The sequence below is a fragment of the Lactuca saligna genome, chromosome 6 (assembly GCF_052625555.1).
Source record: "Lactuca saligna cultivar CGN05327 chromosome 6, ASM5262555v1, whole genome shotgun sequence".
Taxonomy (NCBI): domain Eukaryota; kingdom Viridiplantae; phylum Streptophyta; class Magnoliopsida; order Asterales; family Asteraceae; genus Lactuca; species Lactuca saligna.
In genome coordinates this window covers 116,069,965-116,080,779 of record NC_136422.1, presented here as the reverse complement: position 1 = coordinate 116,080,779, position 10,815 = coordinate 116,069,965, and the positions used below count along the sequence as shown (strand labels likewise).

At 28.6% G+C, this 10,815-nt stretch overlaps 1 long non-coding RNA gene across 3 annotated transcripts; it reads left to right on the top strand.

The window, feature by feature from the left end:
* The first annotated feature begins 1,034 nt into the window (after positions 1-1,034).
* Positions 1,035-3,860, top strand: LOC145001704 (uncharacterized). 3 transcript variants are annotated; one of them, XR_013661691.1, is made up of 4 exons: positions 1,035-2,328; positions 2,403-2,468; positions 2,914-2,982; positions 3,590-3,860. It is a non-coding gene; the product is annotated as an uncharacterized LOC145001704 (long non-coding RNA). The 3 variants fall into 3 exon arrangements; XR_013661689.1 differs by having other exon boundaries at positions 1,035-1,697; positions 2,101-2,328; positions 2,403-3,860; XR_013661690.1 differs by having other exon boundaries at positions 2,914-3,860.
* The last annotated feature ends 6,955 nt before the right edge of the window (positions 3,861-10,815 follow it).

The window sequence follows — 10,815 nt, the reverse complement described above, 5'->3', positions numbered from 1 at the left end:
GAGGTTTTGTAATACATTTAAATAGTTTTGAAGAATAAATAATAATGACTTGATGTCAGTTTATAAAACTATTTAAAAGTAGTTTGTTTGATAAGACAGTTTAAAGTAAATGAAATCCTTTGTTTGAAACATAATTATAAATCACATGTGAAGAACACGATGGTACTTGAGAGAGAATCATTTTTCTAGCCTTGGAAGTGTGAGATATGATGAATAACGAAGAAATATATCACATATACACATGAGTGTACGGACAGAAGGGGGTGTAAGGTTGTACACCCAGGTGTACGACCATACACTCCTTAACAAGGGGTGTTTGGCTCAATTGAAAGGTGTTGAACTCATACACACACATCCCCAGAATCAGAACTTGATTGTACTAGGATTAGAACACTCAGATAGACTCTAAACAGTGCTAGAAGATAGCAAAAACGAGTCTGACTTTGATTAAGTTGATTGACTGTACAAGCTAGAAATTTCCGGTTGTCACATGCCATAAGGACTAATGTGAAAGCCACAGAATGATAATGATATAGTCTTCTTACAGATTGAATTTGTTAACCATTATTAATCGTACTTTTTCAGAATGAATGTAATTTATGTTTATAGTTGGATTATTTAATAATGAATATACTTACTGATTCTATAATATTAAAATTCGTTTAATAATCTATGTTAATTAAAAATTATTGATCTTGATAATATATATTTATAGTATTCTTTTAGAATAGAATGTTTTTTTTTTAAGATAATCATAAACACATTCTTTTAGAATGTCCAAATTAATAGAATTACCTTCCAGAAAATCAGATTTTTAAAGTTAAAAGAATTAATTATTCCTAAGATCCTTAATTTTCCTTTTTTAAATTTTTATTATTTGACTTAAATACCCTTAATATATATATATATATATATATATATATATATATATATATATATATATATATATATATATATAATTTAGAAGTGCCTGGTGAACTGGACTTGGCTGTGATTTGACCCCTTCCAATTTGTTTTGATCAATGTCTGATTTATTGTGACACCTGTTGTGTTACATGGTCTTGACTTGCTTCCCCCACCGCCCGTTCTGTCCAGTCAGGCGTTACTTCTCAAAACTTTCCCACCGCTTCATCAATAAAGACATCTCCGACTCTTCTTCTCATTCAACTACCGTCCCTTTTAATTCTCCTCCACCGCAATTCACCTCTTCCGTTTTCTTCCCATTCTGCTCCACAACTCACTTCCTAAATACAGTCGACATTCTCGGCTGAGTTGTTGGCTTTGGATTTGTCTTCTTATATAATTTTCCTTATGGTCTCAACAATTTTACAAAACACGTTAGGATTGGAGGTAAATTCCAATGTACCCATTACTGTTTCCTTTTGGCTTTTTGTTACCTCTTTGATCGTTCTCCAATTTTGCATCTTCCCCACATGTTATTCAGTTCTTAGGTTTTGTAGTGTGTTCACATGTTACTTTACTACACCTAGGTTACTTCCACTGTCATTACCCTTCTTCCTTCTCTATCAATTTAAATCGTTCTGGCCCTAGATGGCGTCGGCTTCTGTTTTCTAATGATACAAGGATGTCTATAATCATCTTGGCGATCTAGACAAGGATCCATGGTTGGGAAGACCGATGCTCGGTACCAAGGAATATCCTTAACCTCGGCCTTGCAAAGCTGATCGGAAAATAAGGTATGCTACGATTTTGGGTGATTATGTTTTCTGTTTCAATGAAGTTGGAACTAAGATTGGTAAACCTTATGTGTGAAAAAAGAAACTGATTTGGGGTTGTTAGATTGTTTTTGTTGTTCATACTTGACAGATTTGAAGATACACATCACGTGCTTGATGAAATGCTTCAAAAAATAAATAAGATTAATTCTAATCCGTTATCAATTACACATGCTTCCTGTTCACATAGTTTCATCACTAATGTTGGGAAAACTAAGGTCTCTTTCCCATTTACTTTAGCTTCATACATTCTATTTGACATACTTTTATTTTTTGTATTCCATATTAGGAGTTTGAGTACGAATTTACTTGATTCTTTTTTATATAACGATTTAATATTTTTTTTTACCTTTTTTCCCGCCAGGTCATTCTGTACTTGCATGTCACTAGGAGAGGAGCTCATCAGTTTTTAGATGCAAAATTGATGTACATTTCATTGAAAATTTAACACCAACCACATTTCAGAATGTTTTAACCCTTCTATGTTTTCATATGTTTAGTCTAAAGCAAGAATATGGTTACTCGAAGTGATGCACATAAGATTTGATGAAGAAATACGCATATATGGTCTACTTTCTGATGGGGAGCTTCCGTAAGTTTATTACTTTTAGTAAATTACGCTTTTGGTCTTTGTGACATATAAGGTTATTTTTTTCTTTTTTGCAGAAGTGATGCATATAAGATTTTATGAACAAATAAGCATATATAGTCTACTTTTTGACGGGAGCTGCTGTAAGTCTATTAGTTTTAGTAAAATACATTTTTTTCCCTATGACTTATCAATTTTTTTTCAATATGATCCTAACAAATATTATTTTCCATATTTTACTCTACCATAACCTTTTTAGTGTAAATGTATATAGCCTTACAAAGCTGCCATTCTCCTGTATTATATAATAACCTTATATGATTTCACATATATGACTTATGGTACTTTTACAACACCCTCATATTGTGTTATTTTATAATGTTTTTGTTGTTTTGATATGCTTTCTGGTACTTTAAAACATCATAAATGGGATTATTTAGCAAATGATATACCTAACATTGTAGAATTTTCTAATATAACTATCCATGAACTACATTTTAGAGATTTTTACTTTTTCATTTCCTTTTTTCTTATTATTCAAGTTGTACAGTGTATAGTTAACATTTGCCTTGCAATGAAAATTTTTAGATAGGAAGATGCTCAAATCTCTAGCACCATATTCGGCCGAACTATAGTAGTACATGACAACCTTCCAAAGTTAAGTATCTTTATTATTTACTGATGCACCATTTTTCAAATACACGAATCACATGAGGTTAATTAATTATGATTAGCTTAATAAGTTGAGCACAAATTAGTTAAATCCAAGAAAATAAGACATAGGTATGTAAGCAAAAAAATCTAATTTTATATGATTTTTGGTTTGTGCTTTACAGGAGATATTGCTTATTTTTGGATGATTGAAAAACCAAATTCTAAATTGATAAAAACAAATAGAATTGGGATAAAATGGGGGGAGCTTGAAATTTAATATGTTATTATTCAACTTGAGATGATAGGGACAATATGGTAATTTAATATTTCTATTTGGTGCATTTTCTATATTTAGGTGGGAAATCCACTAAACAGGAATGTACCTTGCATTTTTGTTATGACTCTTTTACCCAAAGCAAAAGTACATTGCCATATTTTCCATATTTAGATGGTACATGCAGTAAATAGCAATGTACTTTGTATTTTCACATTTTTTTTTCTTATTTTTTTGTAATTTTTTTTTTATTTTTTCCCCCCAAAAACCTAACCGTATAACTACAGAGTGATCGATATTGATCTATTTAACTAATATTTTCATGCTTCTTAACAGTAATCAGCTAAGAAAGAATTGCAGAATGAAGCTATGTTCCTAAGTGTCGGCCTTTCGGACAATTAGCAATAATAAATGCAAATTGGTTAAAAAAAGCAGCACTTTGGAAAATTTAGTCGGCATCCCTTTATTCACTTTTATTTGTGTATGAATTTTGTAACTCATAATAACACTACAATATTCAAATGTTAAATTTCAACTGAAGACTTTCTTTTAAGAATCCAACCCCGAATTTGTTTTAGGAATCCAACCCCAAAAGGTGGGATTCTTCCCTAGTTAGATAGTATTTTTTAATTATTTTTAATTCAATAAAAAAAATTAATCACTTTTTAAAAATAATTAAACTGATTGATTTATAATCAATCCCATCCATACAGTACATAACATCCACACAATAACATAGCCTTATATATATATATATATATATATATATATATATATATATATATATATATATATATATATATAATACCGATGCAATGGATTTAGAATTTAATAATGTATGCATACTCATTGAAATAATGATATAATATTATTATATTAATGTCGTAGATACACTGTAAATAAAACGAATGTTCAACGAACTGTTTGTGAACCGTTCGATGTGATGTTCTTTTATGTTCCTTTATTAAATAAATGAACAACATGAACAAAAATTCTTCTATATTTAGTTAAATGAACGGATATGAATAATTATCTTGTTCCTTCGTTTAAGTTTATATATATATATATATATATATATATATATATATATATATATATATATTCAATTGTATTTGATTATATTATTATATCATATGTTTGTTTATATTTATATATATTCAATTATATTTGTCTATTTCCGTCCGTTTATATTTGTTTGTTTATGTTTTTTTAACATCTTTGTGAATATAAACTAATGAACATAAACAATGTAATTTGTTAAACGAACGAATATGAAGAAAACAAATCATTTATTTATTTATTTATGTTTAATCGTATGTTCGGCTAACTTAAATGAACCAAGATAAACAATTATTGTAGGTATTGATACTATTCATTTAGAACCCTAAGTGGAGATGTAAAAAGACGGTTACTCATGTTAAATAAAATTTACATTCATCAATTATCTTAAACTAAAAAATATCGATATAACTTTCATAAAAAAATTAGAGAAATAATATGATTATCGGTATCGGTAACTATAATTTTAAACAGGAATTAAATTACTAAAATAACTCGATATGATTCTTAATTTTCATTGTATGAAATCACAACTCATATTTGGACTACTAAGAGCTTTCCTAATAGTATATATATATATATATATATATATATATATATATATATATATATATATATATATATATATATATATATATATATATATATATATATATATATATATATATACACTATAATGATATTTAGATATTATATAATTAATTATACTTTATAAAAAATTATATATTTTAAAAGTAGTTGTCTATATTACTAAAATTAAAAACATCAAATACTATAAAACATTCTGTTTATATAATATTTTATTGTTTTTGTGATTTATCTTTTATAGTATTAGAAAAAATATATCTGACAATGACAATGATAAATTATAAATTATATGAGGACATAATAAAATATTTAATAACATAAATGATAAATTAATTAAATTGAGAATAATTTTTTTAATAAGGTTACTCATTGGAGAACATATTTATTAAAACCATTTTATTAAACAAAGTTAGTGGATAAATTATGTAACAAAAATAATTAGTCCTTTTTATTTGTATGGTTAAGCATTGAAGATGATTTGAAAAAATAATTATCTCTATAAAACCAATTTCAAAGAAAACATAATTTTTTTTTTTAACTTCAATCCTTGAAGCTTTTTGAATATTAGAAAACTTAACTTCCATACATGGAGCAACTATAAACTCTTGCTATTATTTTCTAATAGGGTTGCAATTTTTTTTAAAAAAGTGAAGCATTGCCCTCATAACATTTTATATTTTAGAAGGTTGTACAATATGAAAAAAACATGTTATCGTTGTATACGAACAAGAATACTGTACAATGTGCAAAATAAGTTAAATAAATATTTTTGTTGATTATGTATAATAAAAATTTTGATGAGCAAGGCACCTGTTAACAGGCATGAACAAATTTTGCAGTTAATTAACCTGAACTTGTTTTAATCGTTGCCAAATCCACTTCTTTTGCCATCTAGAACTGTAATATAGGCATGGTGTTATTTAGAAGAGATTTTGACTGGTCGACACCTCATCATTAATACTGAAACCAATATTCCTATCACATGCATCATCATAATTATCGGCTCAAAAGAAATTCCCAGAATTAAACTGATATTATGCGAAGAAAGCAACAGCTGTGGTTAACGAAACACAAAGAAATAAAAAAAAAAAAAAATAAAAAAAAAAAAAGAGAAAAATAAGAAATGGTGGCACATGGATGATGGAGCTGTCCATGAAATGTATAGTAGTGGTAGGAAGCAAAAGTCAAATTTTGACGATTCTTTCTCACCTGCCTTCGACCGTTTGGTCTACTTTACAACACAGTTAATACTTCTTTTTTCCATTACAAATATACAACAGATTTTAATTTATATTTATAATAAAAAGATTGAATATTTTTTTATATTATAATGTTATGTTTTTATAATATTAAACAAAATGATTTTACAGTTACGTGACCATATTTCATTATAGAACCAAAATATATAGCATTTTACGCGTAACGCGTTGAATTATTGTTATTAACAAGGGGCAAACGAGCTTAGACCGAAAAGTGTGAGTCAAAAATGCTGTGGAAAAGCCTATGTGACACCTCCATAACGACATTAAAGCCAAAGGAACACCACTCCCTAACTTGTGTTACACTAGTGGTGTTATAACATTCATCCATACCCAACACTCTAAAAGGTATCAAATATAATAGAGACATGTCTCTCTAATAATAAAAGATAACAAATATAATAAAGACATGTCTCTCCATTAACAAATTAAAGGTTCAAGTCACGTTTTAAACAAATATATAGATTAAATGTATGATTAAAGATATGAGCTAATTGCTCTAAAAGAGTTGTTACTATCCGGGTGGATGATATGGGCGGATCTATATACAAGTTAGACGGGGTAGTATTTTTTAGATTTACTTTTTATTTTTCATAAACAAACATTTATATATTATTATTGGTAGATTCTGAGAAGAAAAATGTGAGCATTTCTTTTGGATTCACTAGCCAATGGACGAATCCAGAAAAAAATAGTGTTGCATAAACTGACTAAAATGTGAAACATGGTGGCATATGTGCATAGAATGTTAAGAAAAATTGTTGTATAAATAAATATTATATGGGTGTATAATCATGCTCATTACTAGAAAAAATTGTTTTAATGATATACTACGACATACATCAGGGGCAAACATTAACATATGATTTGAAAGCCAAAAATATAATGTGTATAAAAATCGGTGAGCAGGGGTGTCACCGTCAAAATTTATATATATATATATATATATATATATATATATATATATATATATATATATATATATATATATATATAATGAAAGTCTAATAGGGGGGGGGGGGGAAACAACCTCTTGCCCTAAAAAAGCTCCGCCCATGACACACACTGATGTTACCAGAGAAATTTTTTTTTTCATAAAAATAAGAGTGGAGCACAAATTTGGTATTGGTTAAATAGAAGTGTGAATAAGGTTCAATATTTGGATTGTCACCACTAGTTCCAAACATGAACTTTTAAGTGGTGTTGGTTATTTCTAAATTGTTTTAGGATTTTGTCCACACCCAATCTCAAATGACTAATATACTCTTTAAATATATATATATTTTTTCCAATTTCTTTCTTTGTTATTATTAAAAAAAAAATCCAAACCCCACTCCACCCTACAGATATGAAATATTCCTAAACCTAGATACACACCCAAACACACTCTCGATATCAATGCTTATACACACACAAACATATTAACACTTGTTTTCATGACATGTACTATTATGAGATATTTAACGACCTAACAACGTCATATTGTGAGTTGAAGTATGTATTTGGTATAACTATGATTGTGGTGAACTTAAAACACTACACTATGACAATTTGCTGATGCAATATATAAGTTCTTGTACTTATTATGTTGTATTAGAAAAGGAGTAGAGTTAAACTACCAATTATGAAAGGAAATGATTGTTCACTATGCGACAGTTCCATGATTATAAAGTTTGTCAAAAATGGAGTCCGTATGAGAAAGTTATGACCGTTTTAAAGTTGAGATGAAAGTATGTTGCTATTTCAAGAAAGTTAACTGAAAGTCAAAATCAAATAGTCAACTTGTGGGTCACCACGGCGTGTTCACATACTTACCATGACATGGTATGTGGTGAGTCACCAGGATATTTGTCGAACATTGAAGGACACATGGCAAAAGGAGACAATACATGGCAAAATCGGAGAATGTAACGAAGGCGCGACGCGCATATAGCCATGCCATGGCACGCCACAGAGTATAAAAATGTCTATTTCGTGTCAATTAGGAGATTCTGGCATGCATGATTAGATGTGTTGTTCAGGAAGCGTTCATGGGAATTTTAATAAAGGAGTTATACAATTATACGAGAGATACATGGCTGAGTTACTTGATTCGTTGAGGTATTTTGTCCCGTATTATAGTTATGTGATATATTATAGAGGATTGTTAGACCTTAGTATGTGTTACTAGATGTCAAGATAGGGTGCTATTACGAAACTGGTGATTTGTTAAATGACAATTTGTTCATTATGGGTTAAATACCATAATTTACCGAGATTTGTCGATTAGATTAACAACTTGTAGGCTAAAGTCGTCATTGAATTATATTTGAAAATGTGACTACTTTGGGTGACAAATGGTTACCGAGTCTGGTTGGTGATCAGGTAACGATCAGTGTGGTGGTTATAGTGATGAGATTAGACAAATTCTAATGAACTTGATATATTGTCCAAATAGGGTTGGACAAGTGATGAGTTAAAAAGTAGTGTTCAGGTAAAGGTCAGAATAATAGTTAGTCTTTACTAACTAAAAAAAGTGAGTAACCTTACCTCTCTCTAGATTAATGATATCTAGATATGTTATAATTATTGTTCCTATTCATGAGTATAAAATATGAATTGTTATTTATTAATATTGTATGAGTTGATTAATTATGATAATTGAGAATTATAAATGCTTGATGCTATATGAGTCATTAAATATGATAATTGATAATTTTAGTATATTATTACTATTCTAGTATACATATGAGTATGATTGAGATACACAATTAAGTATAATATTCATAAAGAGTAGATTCATATAACATAGAGTATTAAAACATGTGTTAATAAACTACTATGATAAAGAGACAAATAGTTGTATATTACTCTAAAAGTTAAGGAGTGAAATAACTGAGATAAATAATCGAGTATTGTTATATGTGTCAGTATAGTTGTAAGATAGAGATGCAGAGAAAGGATGGGGATAGAGATATAAATGTAAAGATAGAAAGAGAGTTAGAGATAGAGATGCAAAGAAGGAGAGAGGGATAGAGATAGAGACGTAGAGATATAAAGAGAGACAGAGATAAAGATGCAGAAAAGGAGAGAAGGTTGGAGATAGAGATGTAGAGATAAAAAAAGAAACGAATATATATATATATATATATACATATGTATATATATGTATATATATATATATATATAGAGAGAGAGAGAGAGAGAAAGAGAGAGAGGGATACAAAGAGAGAGAAATAGAGAGAGATAGACATACAAAGGGAGATATAAATTTAGAGAAAAATAGAGATACAGAGAGGAAGAGATAGAGATAGCGATATGGGAAGAAATAGACATAAAGATATGTAGAGAGAGAGAGAAATAGATAGGAAGATACAAAAGGAAGTGGAGACAAAGATATATATATATATATATATATATATATATATATATATATATATATATATATATATATATATATATAGAGAGAGAGAGAGAGAGAGAGAGTAGAAATAGAAAATGAGAATAATAGAGACTATGAAGAATAAGTATCTTTTGAGTGTCTAACGACAACTTGCATAGTCCTAAGTCCGTTAATATTGTTATTAGAGTAAATGGTTAGGTTTCGAATATTTAGTTGATAAGTGAGTCTTGAAAAAGTATATACCAATGAGTGGTGTATTCTTATATCATGATTATTATACGTATAACTGTTAAAGATTACTCACTGATCTCTTCGTAGCTCATTCTTTTTATGATGTGTGTTTTGAAGGTAAATTTATTTAAGAATTATATACTTGAAGAAAAAAGATTGGGACACCCAACTCAGATCATGATGTTTTAAATATCTTTTAAATACATCCAGATGATAAGTACCTGTATTGGATTCTTAGGGCATTCACAATGTATTAAACTTATTAGAGTTTAATGGATTGACACATCATCATTTTATTTACTATACAACTCTATATTAATTTTCCTACAATGCATTGAACTCAATAGAATTCAATGGAATATATATTTAATAGTTAAAATATTTCATTTTTCTCTTTGAAGAGTTCAATGATCATTGAACTCCATATTTATTGAATGCCATCATGACATCTCACAATGGTATAGTTTAATCAATTGAATGCCAATTAAGCATGCCACCTCATTTAACTCTACCATTAAACTTTGCATTATGTATTCTATTAATGTCAGTAGATTCTTAATGTAAGTGTTAAAAGTCGGGTGCTAGATTTTACCGTAGTCGAACACCATCATAAGTCGACTACCACCGTTGACCACCATAAATAGTCAAATCCTAATTACCTATATAAACTTACTTTAGATATTGATTTTCTAGTTATTGTGTCATGGAATTTTCTATAGAATGCTTGGCCATTGCAAATTTAGATAGATCAATTTTTATTTATCATAAATAGGGGCTATATAATTTGGTGCATTGAAACAAATATCAAATTAAGGGATAGTGATTAACTGTGTTCATTGAAATCCAAATATTTGGTCGACTTTTATTTTGAGGTGGAAAGAAAAGTATTAAACTAAAATAGATATTAACTTTTCTATTTGGATTATCAAGTTAGAATCCTAAATATGTTAGAAAATCAGATTTAGCCCCTTTGAAATATAGACTCTTCTCATATCCTTTCCATGTTTCCCCACTACTTAAAGATCACTCACATTTCCTCTCTA